We start from the raw sequence: 17547 nt of genomic DNA on the forward strand, positions 1-17547 counted from the left end.
GAGCACATGCTCATTCTGAGGATACCTCGATATGCTTAGTGTCTCACTTTTATTGGTATCTTGATTTTATGCATCAGCAGTCTCATCTGAATACTCAGAAGAGTATTCCGAACTTGAAATTTAATCCTAATGAGTATGTAACTATTGCTCAGATGGATGTCCTATATTATTTTGCACAAGCTTTTCCTACTAGGTTTATTATCCTATTGGAAAGGATGTGTTGTTTACAGTTTCTCCAGAATGTGCCTCTATATTTTATGGATGAGAATAAGAGTTTGGAATGTCTCAAGCTGAGTACGAAGTTTAAGAAAAAATATATTCATCCTACATAGCCAGTTGGATACTCTCTTGGTTGTACTAGTATTTTTAATGGAAATCTTTCTCTTTGTTCTTTATCTTTTTGGGAGCATATGCCATTTAGACTACATTGTCTTGTGTTTGTGTGAGTCTTTTGAGTGCCCTACCGATTATTGTTGGGCCATGTGGTTAGTTTGGTTGGAATGACGATTGATCCAAAAAAAGTCACTGTCACTATGAGTTTGCCGAGAAACCCCAATCAAATACATAGTTTGCTATCATCAGTCAGATATTATTGATGATTCATTAATGCATTATCTAAAAGGATATTTCTATTGACAAAATTATTATCCTTCAATTGTTCATTTGTTTGGAGTGATACGTGTAAAATTTCCTTCGAGGATATGAAGTAGGAATTGGCTAAAGTGGCAATCCTAAAAGCATCCAAAAAAGGTGAGATGTTTAAGTAGTCATGATGTATAGTATTAGCTGTTGTTTAGCTCAAATATGGGAGGAGAAATGATACACTTGATCACATTCACCAGTTGCAAATTGGATATGTCCAAAAGTAACTATACATGAATGGAAAAATTGTGCCTTGAGATGGTCTTTTCCAAGAAGAAACTCAAGCACTATATCCTATATGAGAAAGTAGTATTTTATACAAAGGAAAAAGGGATAAGGTTATTGTTGAACAAGTTACAGCTGTCCGATTGCCTAGCAAAGTGGTTAATTACTTTGCAAGAAGTTGATTATGAGATTAAGAGTAAGTCGTCGAGACTACAAGGCATAGTGGAGTGTCTTGTAGACTTCAAGGAGCTGAAGGAAATATTGGCTGTGAAGCTAGCAACCTCGAGGGTTTGTTGAAAATAGATAGGGCCTCCATTCCATCTTGATATAGTGTAATAACACATTATCTATCTACATGAGAGACTAGAGTCCCTATGTCTAAGGCTAAGAAAATAAAAATTAAACAACAAGCTTTAAAGTTTGCTTTAATTGTAGGAACTTTATATCGGCAAGGAGTAGATAATATTTATCGTCAATGTGTTATGCTTGATGAGTTTCCATTTATTTTGGAAGAGTGTCATGACTCTGCTTGTGAAGGGTACTTTGCTAGTATTTGACTACACAAAAAGCCTTAAGAGCCAAATATTGGTGGCCATCTATCTTTCAGGATGCATTTTCATATGTAAAGAGGTGGAATATATGCTAGAGGCATGATAGTCAAGAGAATCAAAATCATCCATTGACTTCTATTATGGCTTTATTACCATTCAAGAAGTGGAGTATTGAATTTGTAGGTCTAATTACTTTGTCATTCTCTACATAGAAGAGTTATATTATAGTAGTGTAACTAACTATTTCATGAAATGATCAAAAGCAAGAGCAGCAAGGAGGGATGATGTAAAGGAGTCTGCTAGCTTTCTTCTTGAATAAACAATCTATTAGTTTGGTCCACCAAAAGAGTTGATGTCAGATTGTGAAACTCATTTCTTGAATAAGGTTGACTAGCATATAAAGCATAACAAAACAACACCTTACAATCCATATGCTAATAGGAAAGTTGAAAGCACCAATAAGGAGCATGTGGAAATCCTGTCAAAGGTTGTCTCAGAAAAGCAACAAGGTTGGGATAAGAAATTTATATGTGGTTGTATGGGCATACAACACAAAATTTAAATGAGTCGTTGGCTACACTCCATTTAAATTAGTTTATGGAGAGGAGTGTGCTTTACCCCTTGAGATTGAGTTACCGGCAATACAATTTGCAATCAACCATTCTTTGGGGGGATAAAGATGCACTTTTTGAAAGTTTTACGACCTTAGAACCTCTCGATGAGCTTAAGCGTCAGAGTTTATTACATCAAGAGTGGTTAAGCATCACATGAAAAAACTTCATGATATAAAAGAAAAGAAGCATGCCTGTAAAAAAGGATAGCTGGTCCTACATTATGATGTATGTAGGGGGCTTTCTCCCAATAAATTAGAGCCTAAGTGGAATGGTCCCTACAAAATAGTTAGAATAGGTAAAAATAAGTCTACTGCAATATTAGGAGATTTATAGGGGTGAAATTTAAGAATAAGGTTAATCTTAACAATATTGAACCTTATTTTCTATAAGCATACTAATGGGAAAAATGCTTTGTAGGTTTATGTCATGTTGATATAAAACCTGCAAGAGAGGTTACAACTAGTTGATGGGGTATTTAATTCCCTATTTGGAGAACCCATATCTAGAACAAAGATAATATTATGGAAGGTTGGTTTGGTGAAGCAAAGGGTATAAGGTGATTGAGAAAAACGATGTGACATTTGTTTGGAAAATTAAGGTCTTTTGCCATCATTGTACAAGTTTTGATAAGTATCCCTATAGGTTTCAATGAAGAAGGTGGGATGAAGCCTTTGTTTTATCCTCTTGATATGTTGAATTTCAATTATCATAGTTACAAGTAGAGGAATATGTCCAACTGTGTAAGACCTTTATGGACCTATACAATGTGTTTTGATGGAGAATCATGGGGTCCTAATAAGAAAGGGAGCATTGGGGTAGTTATTAGAGACCCCTAACATAGAGTCATGATGAAATTATCTACCTACCTTGGGGTAGGATTTATTAATAATATGGCATAATACAAAGCCTTGATAATGAGACTAAACATTGCTAACAATATTCACCATTTATTAGTAAAGGGGGATTCCTAGTTGATATTGAATCAACTAAATGGGATGTACATAGTACGCAATCCCATCCTTTGTATGTATTATCACGTTGCTATAGACCTATTTGGCGAGTTTGAAAGGGTGCCTCTTCAGCTGGTTCCACAATATTAGAACTAGTTTTCCAACTCACTAGCAAATTATGCTTATGAAGAAGATATGTTTTTCAACTAGGATCCTAGCTTGGATATATCTCTTGATGATGAGATGGGACCTGGTCAATTAGAAGTTCCTAGTCTAGTAGTCCTCAGTCAAGTAAGCAGGTCAAACCACCACTTAGGATGACTTTTTTAATAGAATTTTCTTCTAATTTGTGTTGGAGCAGTTGGTTAGGAAATCACTCTTAATCTCTTTGTCAAACTAGGCTTGGCCTATCCCTCATGGAATTCATGCCTTGATCTTTGTTAGGGGGTAGGGTGAGAGTTGTGTTTAGTGCTATATTGTGTATTTTATTTGAAGCGGCTTGATGCTCTTTATGTTTTCTTAGTACGTAGATCAATTGGTGGGTTCCACAGGATGAGTCACCCTATCCCATGGTCACCAATGAGAGTGGGATTTTAAGCTACGGAAGTGTGACATGATATATTATTTTAAAGCAAAAATGTGAGCCCATTGGAAGTGGTAGAGGAAAATAATTTTCTTTTGTATGGACAGGAGAACACACATTATGGAATATAATTAATGAATTTGTTTTATTTTGATTGTATGTCCGTGAGTAAATTACGCAAACAAACAACTATGCATAAATGAATTTTTAATTAATGAAGTTATTTTTATATGTTTCACGTAATGGGGTAGGTAATTAGGTAAATAAGAAACTTCACAGATGCAAGCAGGTGGATCGATTCCTGATGAATCCAGTCCCATGATAGGGTGGTCTTGGTTAGCTGAGAGGTTTCCCCAAAAATAAACACTAGGAAGAAACTCTAGGAAGGGTCTTTTCGCCGACTTACCTAGCTTTTAGTCTTAGAACCGAATTGTAAATTATCTTAGGGAAAAGGTATGGCAGATTTGGCTAGAGTAGTGCAAGGATTTCATAAATCCATAGTTTGCTACTCGAAAAAAGTGTTGTACTCCAAGAAGCAAGGGTAGTGGTAGTCGCTCCTTCCACACAATAAGCCTCTCGAAGGACACCTCTGGATGTGAGTTAGTTGGTGATAGGTGACTGTTAGGTCAATTAGGAACCTTCAAGTCAGTTCTCTGTGGTTAATGCCAGGACACCTAGGGTTAACTAGCCTCTAGTTAGAATACGGATGGTGACGGCTAGAAGGTAAAATTTGGGCAACTACTAAAACGTTACTCGTCATGTAATCAGGCGGGTAGGAAATAAAAAACTTGATAATTGTAGATTGAGATATGAGTTTTTTTTCCCTTCCCTTGCCGATATGTGTTTTTTTATCTTACCCAAAGAGATGAAGATTGGGAGCAATTCCTAGTCTTCCGAGAAATGTTTACATAAGCAATGCATTCTACGGATTATGGATGGATAATGCAAGTTATGTGGATTCTAGATTGCATATATGATCCTTCTCCACTATACCGGGAAATACATTGGATGATAAGCAGTGGATATTGTTATATCGACGCAAACTGTCTTGCCTTCCTTTAGACCAATTTGAAGAGGATAAGATGGATGGAAAACCTTAAAGTTGTGAAGGTTTATTTATTCCATGAAGCCAAAGTGAATTCAAATTTATTCACAAGAGGTCGGGAGGTTAAACTAAATTGATATGTTTACGAGGAGGCGACAAAGGTCATCCTAGCAGACCGAGTTGTTGGTCACTTTAAATGCAGTAACTACATCAAAGATGGACTTCCTAATCTTTCTTTAAAGTATTGATTTTTAGATATCCATTCTTCAAATCCCAATTATTACCCAATGGATTACTCGAATGCCATGCTTAGATGGTATTAGGGAAATCATCTCTCCCAAATAACCAGTTATCCCAAATAAACCATGTATTTTTTTCCTTTATGATGAAAGAAATTATTTTCTCAATCCATTGTATATGAAATTGGTTGCCATTCTAGAAACTAAGAATTATATATATATATATATATATATATATATATATATATTCCCCTTAAGTTTAGTGCAATTATTTAGTTGATAATGATTTTTTTCCAGGACGAGTATGCTTGGAGTAAATTTATAGTGCTTTGTGCTATGTTCACGTCCGTTATGCACTCTTTGAACTATGGATGGCAAAGATGTTTCATGACTATCTTAGAAGGGATATACAGTTTCTTCCTTCCTATCCTAAGTGGCAATGGAGGAGATATGGTATAGATATTATATTGAGTCTGATTGTCTTGATTATCTCCATGTTAACTTGAGACGAGTTCAATAGAATTATTCCTTTGGAAGATTTTGATCCAAATCCCATATTGAAGGATGTCAGATTCCCTTAACTACCAAAGAGAGGGATATCTAAATCCTCCTTCTAAATACCAAATATTGAATATATATGTTGAAAAACCATCTTACGAGTCAGTAGATATATCTAAAATCCATGGTTAGATTCCTTAAGTTAATTCAAAAAACTCTATCATGATGTCAACTTCTTTGGAAATTTAATATGAAGTATTTCTTTCCTTATGAAATGATTTCTCTTCTTTTTTTTGGAAAAGATATGAGCAAATTGTATGATAACATTCGTAGAGCTAAAGTCTAGAGAAAATCTTATGATACCCCAAGAAGTTGTTCCTACCCTTAATGCTGTTAAGGTCCAAGAAAAGAAGTTCCTACTTAAGAAAATCAAATCACTTGAGTTTCATGGCAAAGGCAAAACGTCGAGGTTGAAGTAGAAATATGGGTTGAGTCCATGGAAGATTATTTCGTTGTTGTTGGAATTACCCCAGCTAATCAAGCAATGATTGGCAAGTTAAAGCTAACAAGAGAAGCCCAAATTTGGTCAAAACAATGGTGTAAAGACCAAGGAATCTCTGAAGTGTCTGTTAGCTGGGACGTATTAAAGGATGCAGTGCAAGGTTGGTATCTCCCGCCAGCATACTGCACACAAAAGATGAATGAATTCTTTGGTTTAAAGCAACTTGGAATGCCACTGGAAGCCTATTACTTGAAGTTTGTAACAATTCTCAAGTATGCACCATCTATGGATATTGCGCAGCAAGTATCCAAGTTTTTCCATAAATTGGATGATCCCCTTAACACACGGCTTGAAGCAATGCATCCATCTGACATCCAAGACGCTTTGAGAAGAGCAAGACCAATTTTGCAAGAACTCCAGTCCAAGCCAAGAACCAATAAGCCTTGGAATAATAAGTTCCAAAACATAAATATGTCTAGGGGCTATGCAAAAAGAGTCTAAGGTCAATTCCAATTTTTTAATAGCAAGGAGGCTAAGACATCTACCATGGGGAACATTTTTCCATCTACTAGTGGTAATAAGGATACTTTCAAGTGCTATTATTGTAACAAACCTGGCCACATCCAAAGGCGATGCCCAAAACTTGAAAAGAAAAAATGCCAAAGCCAGTTCTATAACAACCAAAGTTGGCAGATAGCCACAACTAGAGAAAGAGTTGCCGGCATAACCCTCAAGGAAGTAGAAGATGATGAAGGTCCCACCTTAGAAATTGACATGGAGAGAGCAAGAGTTCACACCTCTCTCAACAAGAAGTGACCAAATCGACATTTTTCAGTGATTCAAACGCCGTCAAGCTATAATGGTAAACCCTTTAAAATTTTGATTGATTGTGGAAGCACACATTCATTCATATCACCAAGGTGTGCTAGAAAACTAGGCATAGACACAGTGCATGCACCTAGGTTGATAGTTGAGTTAGCTTATGGAAAAAAAGTTTTCTCAACATAGTAAACAAGTAAGGTGGAGTTTAATCTAGGTGGCAATCAAACGGACATGCATTTGAGAGTGATGAAATTGGGAACCTATGAGTTCCTATTAGGAATGGACTGGTTAATTCCCAATGACATCATATTCATTGTGGAAAGGGCCAAGTCACATTCTTGAATCATGTAGGACAAGAAGTGACCACACAAGGAGAAGGAGGGAAACCAAAGATTCAATTAGTGAAAGCTTCTCAAATCGTTAAAGGTTTAAGAAAAGGCTCACCTGTATACCTAATCAAATTAAATAAGATTGAACATGATAAAGAAGCCGAAGATGAACTGTCGTGGCTCAGGGAATATGCTTATGTATTTTCGTGAAGAATGAACTAAATTTCAACCATAGAGAGAATTCGGCCATAAAATCAAGCTAGTTCTAGGAGCTGCACTAGTTGCAAATAAGCGACCATATCGAATGTCCATTCCAGAAGCCATAGAACTAAAGGAACAACTTAAGCAGCTCTTAGATCAGGGATACATTAGATCTAGTAACTCACCGTGCGGACCTCCCGTGTTATTTTAGGAGAAGAAGGATGGGACTCTCAATCTTTGCATTGATTATCGAGGGCTAAATCAAGTGATGATTAAGAATAAGTATCCAATTTCAAGGGTCAATGAACTACTTGATTGACTACAAGGAGTGAAGATTTTCTCTAAGTTATATTCAGATCTTGTCTTAATGATTTCATCCTTGTATTCTTTGATGACATATTAACATATTCCAAGGATGAAGAAAGTCACAAGTCGCATGGAGCCCCAACTTGAGGAACACCAAGGAAAAGGGGATTCTACTGCAAGAAAATCTATATTGTAACATCAAAAAGCTTTTGTTTCATTCTTTTGATGACCAAAACAAGGAAAACAACAAATCTTCATGCAGCATCATAGTAGATATCTCCCACGGATTTGATAGAATCAACCATAATCTTCAACATCTTCACAAAATCCATCAACAGAACAAGGAACACAAAGGAATACACCACTTTTGAATGGAAATCAATCACACAGTATTCATATTCATTATCTTCATAGCTTTCTCTCTCAATCTCTCATAGACAGATACATTGTTTTAATAGAATTGGCTATCTCTGACTCTCTCTCTCTCTCTCAATCAATGAATAGTACATCATTATCTCATTACAATGCTCAAGAATGGCACTTATTGATCCTTCTTAGGTCATGCATACACCTCCCAAGAGGTATGGGAGATATGAAAGGGCACTAGACCCAGTACAATGTCTCTTAGCTCACTATTGTCACTATCACTCCAGTCTGCTCTTTAGTCTTCAGCAGTTGCTTCTTCCATTTTTTAAAGCTCTTTTGAACTTAGATTCATTCTTTCCAAAAAGTAAAAAACTTTTCCAAAGTCACACATACATTCTACAGAACACTTACAGAAGATCTACAAAACAGAACAGAATAGGAACAGAGCAGAGACAGAGGCTCTACAAAAGGTCTAAAGAGGGTTACAAAAGGTCATCAAAGAACAATAGATCCTCATAACTCATACTAAAACCATTCCAAACTATAAAAACTATTCAATAAGCTTTCAAAATACCTCAACCTTCATCAATCATCAATCCATGCTTCATACAAAAGAAAATTAGAACAAAACAAAAGCTAAATAGAAGGTATCAGAACCAATCAGAACCTCAACAGAACCTACCAAAACATCACATAGCTTCATATTTCCACCATGAATCATCATGAGCTTCCAAAACATAATCAATATCATCAAAAACACTCTCAAACACTTCCAAAAACAACCAAACATCACTCAAAATCCATCAAAAATCAACCATTCAAACCTCAAAAACAACGAAAATCAGTCATAAATTCAGTATTTTTTCACTCTCAACATATCCCCACACTTAGAAAGGAAGCATCCTTGCAACCTAAGGAAAAGAAGAATGTAAGTTCACTAAAGATCTCAATCTGATCTTCTTTAGTATCTTCAATAATCACCCAAGCACGACCCCAACTTATCACCTGTATCGAAGAAAGAATGCTACTAAAGGAAAACATCGTTATGCATTAACACATCTTATAAACAATAGAAAGTCATGACAAATTCGTAAAGGATATAAGAGGTTCCTCAGCTTTGCATCATAGGCTTGCCATCCACCATCACCATCAATGTCAATATTCAAAAAGAGAGCTCTCAAATAAAATTTTCAACCAGCACAAACTCATCACATAAAAAATTAAGACATCACAAACACAAAACAACCATCTGAATGGCACCTCCAAAAAATATATATCATTAAGAAGCATAGAAGATACATTCAAGGGTATTAGTGAAGATGATCCCTCTTAAAAGCTTGATGATTATGAAAGTGATCCATAGATAAAGACTCATCTACAAAAGATTTTGGAGGATTCTAAAAGAATTGAAGGCAGCACATCCATTCTAGCAAAACAAGGTATCTGCTAGGTAAACAAAGGGCATGAAAATATAGGACATCCAATTATTGAGAATCAATGTTCACATTGACATTCATTCAAAGCTTGGGAATGGCCTTTTGATCACTATGGGAATGCCTATGCATATATGCTAGGTACCAAGAAAAATGGGCTGTCAATCTCACTGAAGGATCAAGCGATTGTGAATATTGTTGGGAAAAATGGAGATAATTTTGGTACACTTGACTAATAGTTGTCCAGTCCCCTGGAATTAATAGCCAATTAATCTATGGTCTCGTGAGAGAATCAGTTGAGCTCCATCCTCTTCTTCTTGGAATCTACTGATCAAATCATTCATACCCACTAACCAACTGAGGGGATTGAGAAATAGAAGTGGTAGGAGATGAAAGAGGAATGAGTAAAAGAGGATGAAGACACGGTAGGAAAAATCATAAAATGAGGAATAAGCTAAAGAAGGATTAGTTGAAAATTTAGGTGAATCAGTTAGGAAAGGTGTTAATTGATAAGCAAGAAAAGTAGAAGGTATATGGATAGATGGGGAAGGACAAGGCGGAGAAGGGGAAAAAACTCGATCTTCAATGAAAGAACAATAGGTAAAGATCAGAATTTGAGGAAAACCCTAAGGTTGAAAAAGGAGAGATAAGATGGCTGTTGAGTTGGATTGATAAAGGGAAAAATAAGCATCATAGTGATGGGCCATTTGTTGATAATACAATAAGCTAGGAACAGAGGGGCCTAAAACAGATTGTCGATGGTAGGTATCAAAGAAGGATGAATCGAATAGATGGTTCTCGGAAAGATAAGATAAAAGATCCACCCTCAGTTGGTTAGTGTTCTGCACATGAGTAGAGGCTGTATTCTATTGTTGGTTCAGGACTATAGAATAAATCATTTAATTTCATAAAGTGCTAGGGCAAGTAGCCACTTTAGAAGAATATCACTGGAACATTTCATCTATCCTCAGCTCCAAATGGTTGACATATAAGGCAGCTTGTAAGACCAGATCCCCCACATACCAAGCCAGATCTACATCATTTGGAATTAATAGATCACATTGTAGATACATATAAGACAGCAACATGGTATCTGTCATCACAGAATCTTCAAAGACAATACAAACAAATTTTGTCAGTAAATCAAAAGACTAGGTGCTACTCCAACCATCCTCTCGAAGAGGTAGATCCATCGTTGAGAGCTTGATATAGAAGGCCAACTTCTGCAACTGATTTGTACAAAAAAAGAATGGTCGGGAGGAACATACTCCTGAAATTGCTCAAATGTAGACCATAATAAATCCATCTTGGACTAGAATCTTTCCACTTTAGCTTGAAACAATAGACATAATGTGGCCTGTCTCTAGAGAACTGCCAAGTTCTGTTGAGATATAGAAGGAATCATGGGGGCACTAGGACTTGGAGGGATGGACCATGACTGTGCCAGTTGGTCCTTCAAGTGTTTAATCTAGGAAGCTTGGGATTCCACTGTATTGTGAGCAATTTGCAAAGCTAGCAGTTTTGTATCCAGAAGAGTACTAAAATCTTGAGCTTCTTTAGACATTTTCTCTTTCCCTTCTGAAGCTCAGGTGACCTCTGATTGATCTTCTACTAACTGAGTTTTCAAAGAAGATATTTCTTCTCTCTGGGTCTCAATCTTTTGTGTTTGCTGCTCCATCTACTTAAACAGATCCAAAAGAGTGTCTTTAGCATAGGCTAGCTCTGTAGTTGCCTTATGCATCTGGTCCTTGGATTGCATCAATTCTTCATGGAAAGAAGAATATAATTGTTGAACATAAGCTGCCACTGAGAGTTTAATAGAACTCTGGATATCGTTACAAAGGAAAGGAATGGCATCCCCTGTCACTAAGTTGTTTAGCGAAGAAACTAATTGTCAAGATTGTGGGAGAGAAGGAAGGAGTCTCACTTGTAGCTTTCTTGCTTGCACAATGGGGGAATACATACAAGGGTGGAGGGTGAAAAATAGTTTTCCTCTTCTTAGTTTGTGTAAGCCAAAAAGAACTCTCATACATAGAAATAGAAGAACCCTATATATGGGTCTCAAACCAAACTCAACTAACTAAGGTGGCATACTAACTGAGCCACGAACTAGAGTAGATAAGGATAGTTGTCATCTAGCTATTATTCATGGGCGGTGTACCAACCGCATCTACAGCTAACAAGTGTCAAGATTGTGGGAGAGAAGGAAGGAGTCTCGCTTGAAGCTTTCTTGCTTGCACAATGGGGGAAGACACACAAGGGTGGAGGCTGAAAACAGTTTTCCTCTTCTTAGTTGTGTAAGCCAAAAAAACTCAAGTACAAAGAAATAGAAGAACCCTATATATGGGTCTCAAAACCAAACTCAACTAACTAAGGTGGCATACTAACTGAGCCACGAACTAGAGTAGATAAGGATAGCTATCATGTAGCTATTATTCATGGGCGGTGTACCAACCGCGTCTGCAACTGACAAGTCGGTGACATAAATATACAACGGTCACCCTGGCGTATCACGAGTGGAGCTCGATATCTCAACACTCCCCCTCGAGCTCAATCCCAATTCCTGCACACCAAGCAGGTCTCTGAACTTGCGCAGCTTCTCTGCGCCCAATGCCTTCGTGAATATGTCAGCTACCTGATCCTCTGTGTTGACATAAACTAGATCAATAAGACCTAGTAAAACCCTCTCTCGCACATAGTGATAATGCACCTCAATGTGCTTTGTTCTAGCATGATAGACTGGGTTATTTGCCAAGTGTATACTACTCATGTTGTCACAATAAATGACAACTGGCCCATCTGTAGACTGATGCATATCATAAAGTAGCTTATGCAACCAAGCTACCTCACATGCAGCCATTGCTGCACCCCTGTACTCAGCCTCTGTGCTCGACAAGGCAACTGTAGGCTGTTTCTTGCTACTCCAAGTGACTGCAGCACTCCCAAAAGAGAATACATATCCACTGGTAGATCGTCTATCAGAAATACTACCAGCCCAATCAGCATCAGTGTATCCATGCAACTGTATCTGAACCCCAGTCTCATAAAATAGTCCATACTGCAATGTGGACTTCACATACCTAAGTATGCGTCTAGCCGCATCCAAATGTGGTTTCCTTGGAGCCTGCATAAACTGACTTACCAATCCAACAGCATAGCTCAAATCTGGCCTGGTAATAGTCATATAAATCAAACTTCCTACTATGCGTCTGTACATAGTAGGGTCTTCTAGAAGCTCACCTGCATCTGTGCTCAGCTTCACATTTTGCTCCAAAGGAACTGAAATAGGCTTACAACCTGTCATCCCATATTTGGACAGCATGTCCAATCCATACTGCCTCTGCAAGAGCTGTATCCCACTTGGTGATCTAATCACCTCAATGCCCAAGAAATAACGCAGCTCTCCCAAATCCTTCATCTCAAACTTCTGCTTCAATAGCATTTTCACATGAAGGATATCTTCATCACTGTCACCTGTCATAATCAAATCATCAACATAAATGACAAGCAGCATAATACCTTTCTCTGTTTTTCTCACATAAAGTGAGAAATCTGCCTTGGAAATCTGAAAGCCAATAGTGACAAGATACTGTCCTATCTTGTCAGACCATGCTCTAGGTGCTTGCTTCAAGCCATACAAGGCTTTCTTCAACCTGCAAACAAACTCAGGATGAACAGCATGCACATAACCTGGTGGCTGCTCCATATAGACCTCTTCTTGCAAATCACCATGCAAGAAGGCATTCTTTACATCCATCTGATGTAAAGACCATCCCTTTGATGCAGCCATAGCAATGACTGCTCTTACGGTTGCCATCCTTGCAACCGGACTAAATGTTTCTTCATAGTCAATGCCATATGTTTGTGCATACCCCTTGACTACTAATCTTGCCTTGTATCTGTTCACAGAACCATCAGCATTGTGCTTCACCTTATAAACCCACTTACAGCCAATTGCATTCTTACCTTTAGGCAAAGGTACTAACTCCCATGTAGCATTTGCTTCCAAGGCATCCATTTCTTCATCCATGGCTTTCTCCCATTTTTCTTTTCCCATGGCTTGCTCAAAAGATGTGGGTTCTGGTTCCTGTATCACTTTGACCATATATGCATAGTGAATGGCTGTAAATCCATCATATTTCAGCCTATCCACAGGATACCTAGCTCTTGTAGACCTGCGCAAAGTAGGTTCACTCCCAGGTGCTCTCAAAACATCCCTGGTCTTCCTTACTCCAGGTGTAACAATAGAAGGAATACCCAACTCATCATCAATGCTCTGTTCTGAGCCACTGGATTCACCATCCACATAAGAGTGACCTGCATTCACATCAAACATGGGCTGATCATCCTTCTCTTTTCCTTTTCGTGATACCTGCATACCACTATCTGCATTGCTTTGAGAAGATTCTCCTGATCTCAATCTGCCTGTCCATGGCGAAGAATGTGAACCACTGCTAGAGGACGCTCCAGGTCCACTAATATTTTGTGACTGCTGCTGTGAATTCTGTGTAGCATTACCATTTTGTGCATCTTCATCATCAATCACATTTACTGGTTTATACCAGCTACTCATCTCATCAAAAACAACATCTCTGCTCACTGTAAACTTACGAGTAGAAGGGTTATAGCATCTATACCCTTTTTGCTGCAGAGAGTAACCAATAAAGATGCACTTCTCAGCTTTTGGATCCAACTTGGATCTCAGCTCATCTGGCACATGTACATAGGCAATGCAACCAAAAATTTTCAAATGAGAAATATCTGGTTTCCTACCAGTATACCTCTCCTCTGGAGTCATTCCATGTATTGCTGCAGTGGGCGTCCTGTTCATTATGTAGACTGCTGTAGCAACTGCTTCAGCCCAATAAAAATCTGGCAAGTCTTTTTCATTGAGCATGGCACGAGATACCTCTCCAATATGCCTGTTTTTCCTTTCTGCAATTCCATTTTGTTGTGGGGTATAACTGCATGAATATTGCTGCTTTATGCCATGCTCCTGCAAGAACTTTGCAAACTCATTTGAGAGGTACTCTCCCCCTCCATCTGACCTTAGGCATTTTATCTGCAAGCCTGTTTCTTTTTCAACCATAGCTTTAAGAGTTTTGAAATGCCCAAAAACTTCACTTTTCTTTTTCATAAAATACACCCAAACTTTTCTGCTATAGTCATCAATAAAACTGACAAAATAATGACAGCCTCCAAGAGATGCAGCTTTAGTTGTCCACACATCAGAGTGAATTAATTCCAATGGCTTCTCACTCTCTTGAACATGTCTAGGAAATGGTTTCCTTGCCTGTTTTCCAAACTGACAGGCTTCACATACCTTATGCATTTCTGCAACCTTGAATTTGGGCAATCCTGCAACAATATTTTGGGCCTGCATTGATTTAAGTCGCTGTACATTAACATGACCAATGCGTTTATGCCAGATATCAATATCTGCAACTACACCGGTCCCATGTGCAAACATTGCTGCACTCAATTCAGACATGTCTCCATCCAATGTAAACATTCTGCCCTTCTTCTTTCCTTTTGCTATCAAGCGACCTTTATTTTTCATATCCTCAACAAAGCATCCATGAGGATTAAATCTGACCTGCAAGCCCTGTTCAACCATTTGACCAACTGAAACCAGATTCTTGGTGATATTCGGGACATGAAATACATCGGACAGGTATTTCTTTTTCCCACCCTGCATAGACAAGGGAATTTTTCCAATCTGCACAATAGGATGTGCAGTATCATCACCAGTCTCCACAAATCCTGGTTTTTCCATTTTCCTTGCATCCTCCATCCATTCTGCATGACCTGTCATGTGGTTTGATGCACCTGAGTCAACATACCATACATCATTGCTTTCTTCTGCACTTGTCATAGAATTGTTCATGTGCTGCACCATGAACAAATGCTCATTTCTGTCATCACCCTGTCTACTAGAAGATGCATAATTCCCTTGTTGCAGTTTTCCATTCATGATGTCATTCTGCTTTTTATAGCAGTCTTTAGCCATATGACCCATTTTACCACAGTAGTAGCATTCAACATTAGTGTTTGCATTTTGACCTCTTTGCCATCCACCACGACCTCTTTGGCTCCCCCTGCCTCTAGAGTTACCACGTCCTCCTCCATAGGACTGGTTTTCTTGAGTTTGCTGCATATTCTGATTTCTGCCACGGCCTCCAAATCGGCCTCCTCTACCTCTGCCTCTACCTCTTCCAGCATTTGAGTAGAAGACAGCTTCTTTTGAAGTTCCTCCTGAAGAAGATGCACCACCATTTCTCTGTTCCTCAGAAATTAGAAGAGCAATCAACTCCTCAAAATCAGGAAATCTTTCACGAACTGAAATGGATGTCCGAAACTGTGCATAATCCTTTCCTAGACCATTCAAGGTCACGGAAACTAAATCATCATCTTCCACTGGTGACCCAATGGAAGCAAGTGCATCTGCAATCTTCTTCACCTTCATGTGGTAGTCGTTGATGCTCATACTTTCTCTTTGCACATTATGCAACTCTTGCTTGAGCTGCATTTTCCTGGCTTGCGTATTTGTGCTATACATTTTTGACAAAGTATCCCATGCCTCCTTTGGCGTACTTGCATCCTGAATATGCACAATCATAGAGTCTGAAATACTGATAGACAGCCAATACATAACTTTCCTGGCTCTCTCATGCCATGTTTTAAATGCCTGCATTTGTTGTTGATTGGGAACATCAGGAAGAACTGGTTCTTCTTCATTTCCTGCAACAAATTCCCAATATCCTTTTCCCATAAGGAAATTCGTCATTCTAAACTTCCATGCCTGGAAGTTGTTCTTGTCAAGCTTTTCAGTGACAATCTGTGAAAGAGAATCAGATGCCATTACAGAATACTGCAAGAAATTCTGTCACTGCAAAAAACACAGCTTCACCCTCACAAGGGCAAATCTGCAAAACTGGCGAAAGTGGTATTTGACCACACAGTCACTTCCTAGTGACGATTTTGCATAAACAGGAACCAAGGATGATTCTGAAACTCCCAATGTCTCTGCGCACAAGCATACGATGCAATTTCTACAGTAACTTTTCACCGACCTGTAGAATAGTGGTCGCACAGCATAAAACTGAGCCTTTTCCTGAGTGCGTGCAGAAAACTTCCGTCTGCAAAACAGGCCCCGAAATGGCCTCAAATCAAAAAAACAAGGTCGCCGAGGGCTAAAGCCCTCGCCCGCAGCATATACTGCCCTCTTGCTTCACCGCGAAGGGCGTCTCAACCTGAGACAATGCACTCCTGCACTTTCCGGCTGTGCTACCTGCAGAGATCTGCTCCCAAAACAGGAAATGAAAGCAACACTGCTCCTCTTACCAGACCACCGCGAGCTTGGCTTGCTTTCTTGAGCTCCTTACCACGAACAAGGCTCTGATACCATGTCAAGATTGTGGGAGAGAAGGAAGGAGTCTCGCTTGAAGCTTTCTTGCTTGCACAATGGGGGAAGACACACAAGGGTGGAGGCTGAAAACAGTTTTCCTCTTCTTAGTTGTGTAAGCCAAAAAAACTCAAGTACAAAGAAATAGAAGAACCCTATATATGGGTCTCAAAACCAAACTCAACTAACTAAGGTGGCATACTAACTGAGCCACGAACTAGAGTAGATAAGGATAGCTATCATGTAGCTATTATTCATGGGCGGTGTACCAACCGCGTCTGCAACTGACAAGTCGGTGACATAAATATACAACGGTCACCCTGGCGTATCACGAGTGGAGCTCGATATCTCAACAACAAGTCGGTGACATAAATGCACCACGGTCACCCTGGCATATCAGCACTGGAGCTCGATATCCCAACACTCCCCCTCGAGCTCAATCCCAATTCCTGCACACCAAGCAGGTCTCTGAACTTGCGCAGCTTCTCTGCACCCAATGCCTGTAAAATATTACACGGCGCAACGAACAGAATCTGAGAAAGAGATAGAAAGTACACTACAGATAAGAGCAGAATCAGTAAATTCTTTAACTCCAAACAACTGATACAAAGATGGCTCTGTCCACCCGTTCGCTTCCACTGTGTGAAGCTTAGATGGCGATCTAGACAGAAGATAGGCGAAGAGCTTAAGGCTAGCTGGAACAACAACTCTGACTGGGTGAAAGATGAGTGAGTGATGGTTGCAAAGAGGTTTAGCTTTTATAGCCCGCGAAGGTCGTTAGGTCGGCGTGCTGACCGACCTACCATATGAGCCTCCTCTAGTCAGCCAGGGAATAT

Source organism: Lygodium microphyllum, chromosome 2 (assembly GCF_053477565.2).
Source record: "Lygodium microphyllum isolate KBCC chromosome 2, Lygodium_microphyllum_v1.1.10, whole genome shotgun sequence".
NCBI lineage: Eukaryota > Viridiplantae > Streptophyta > Polypodiopsida > Schizaeales > Lygodiaceae > Lygodium > Lygodium microphyllum.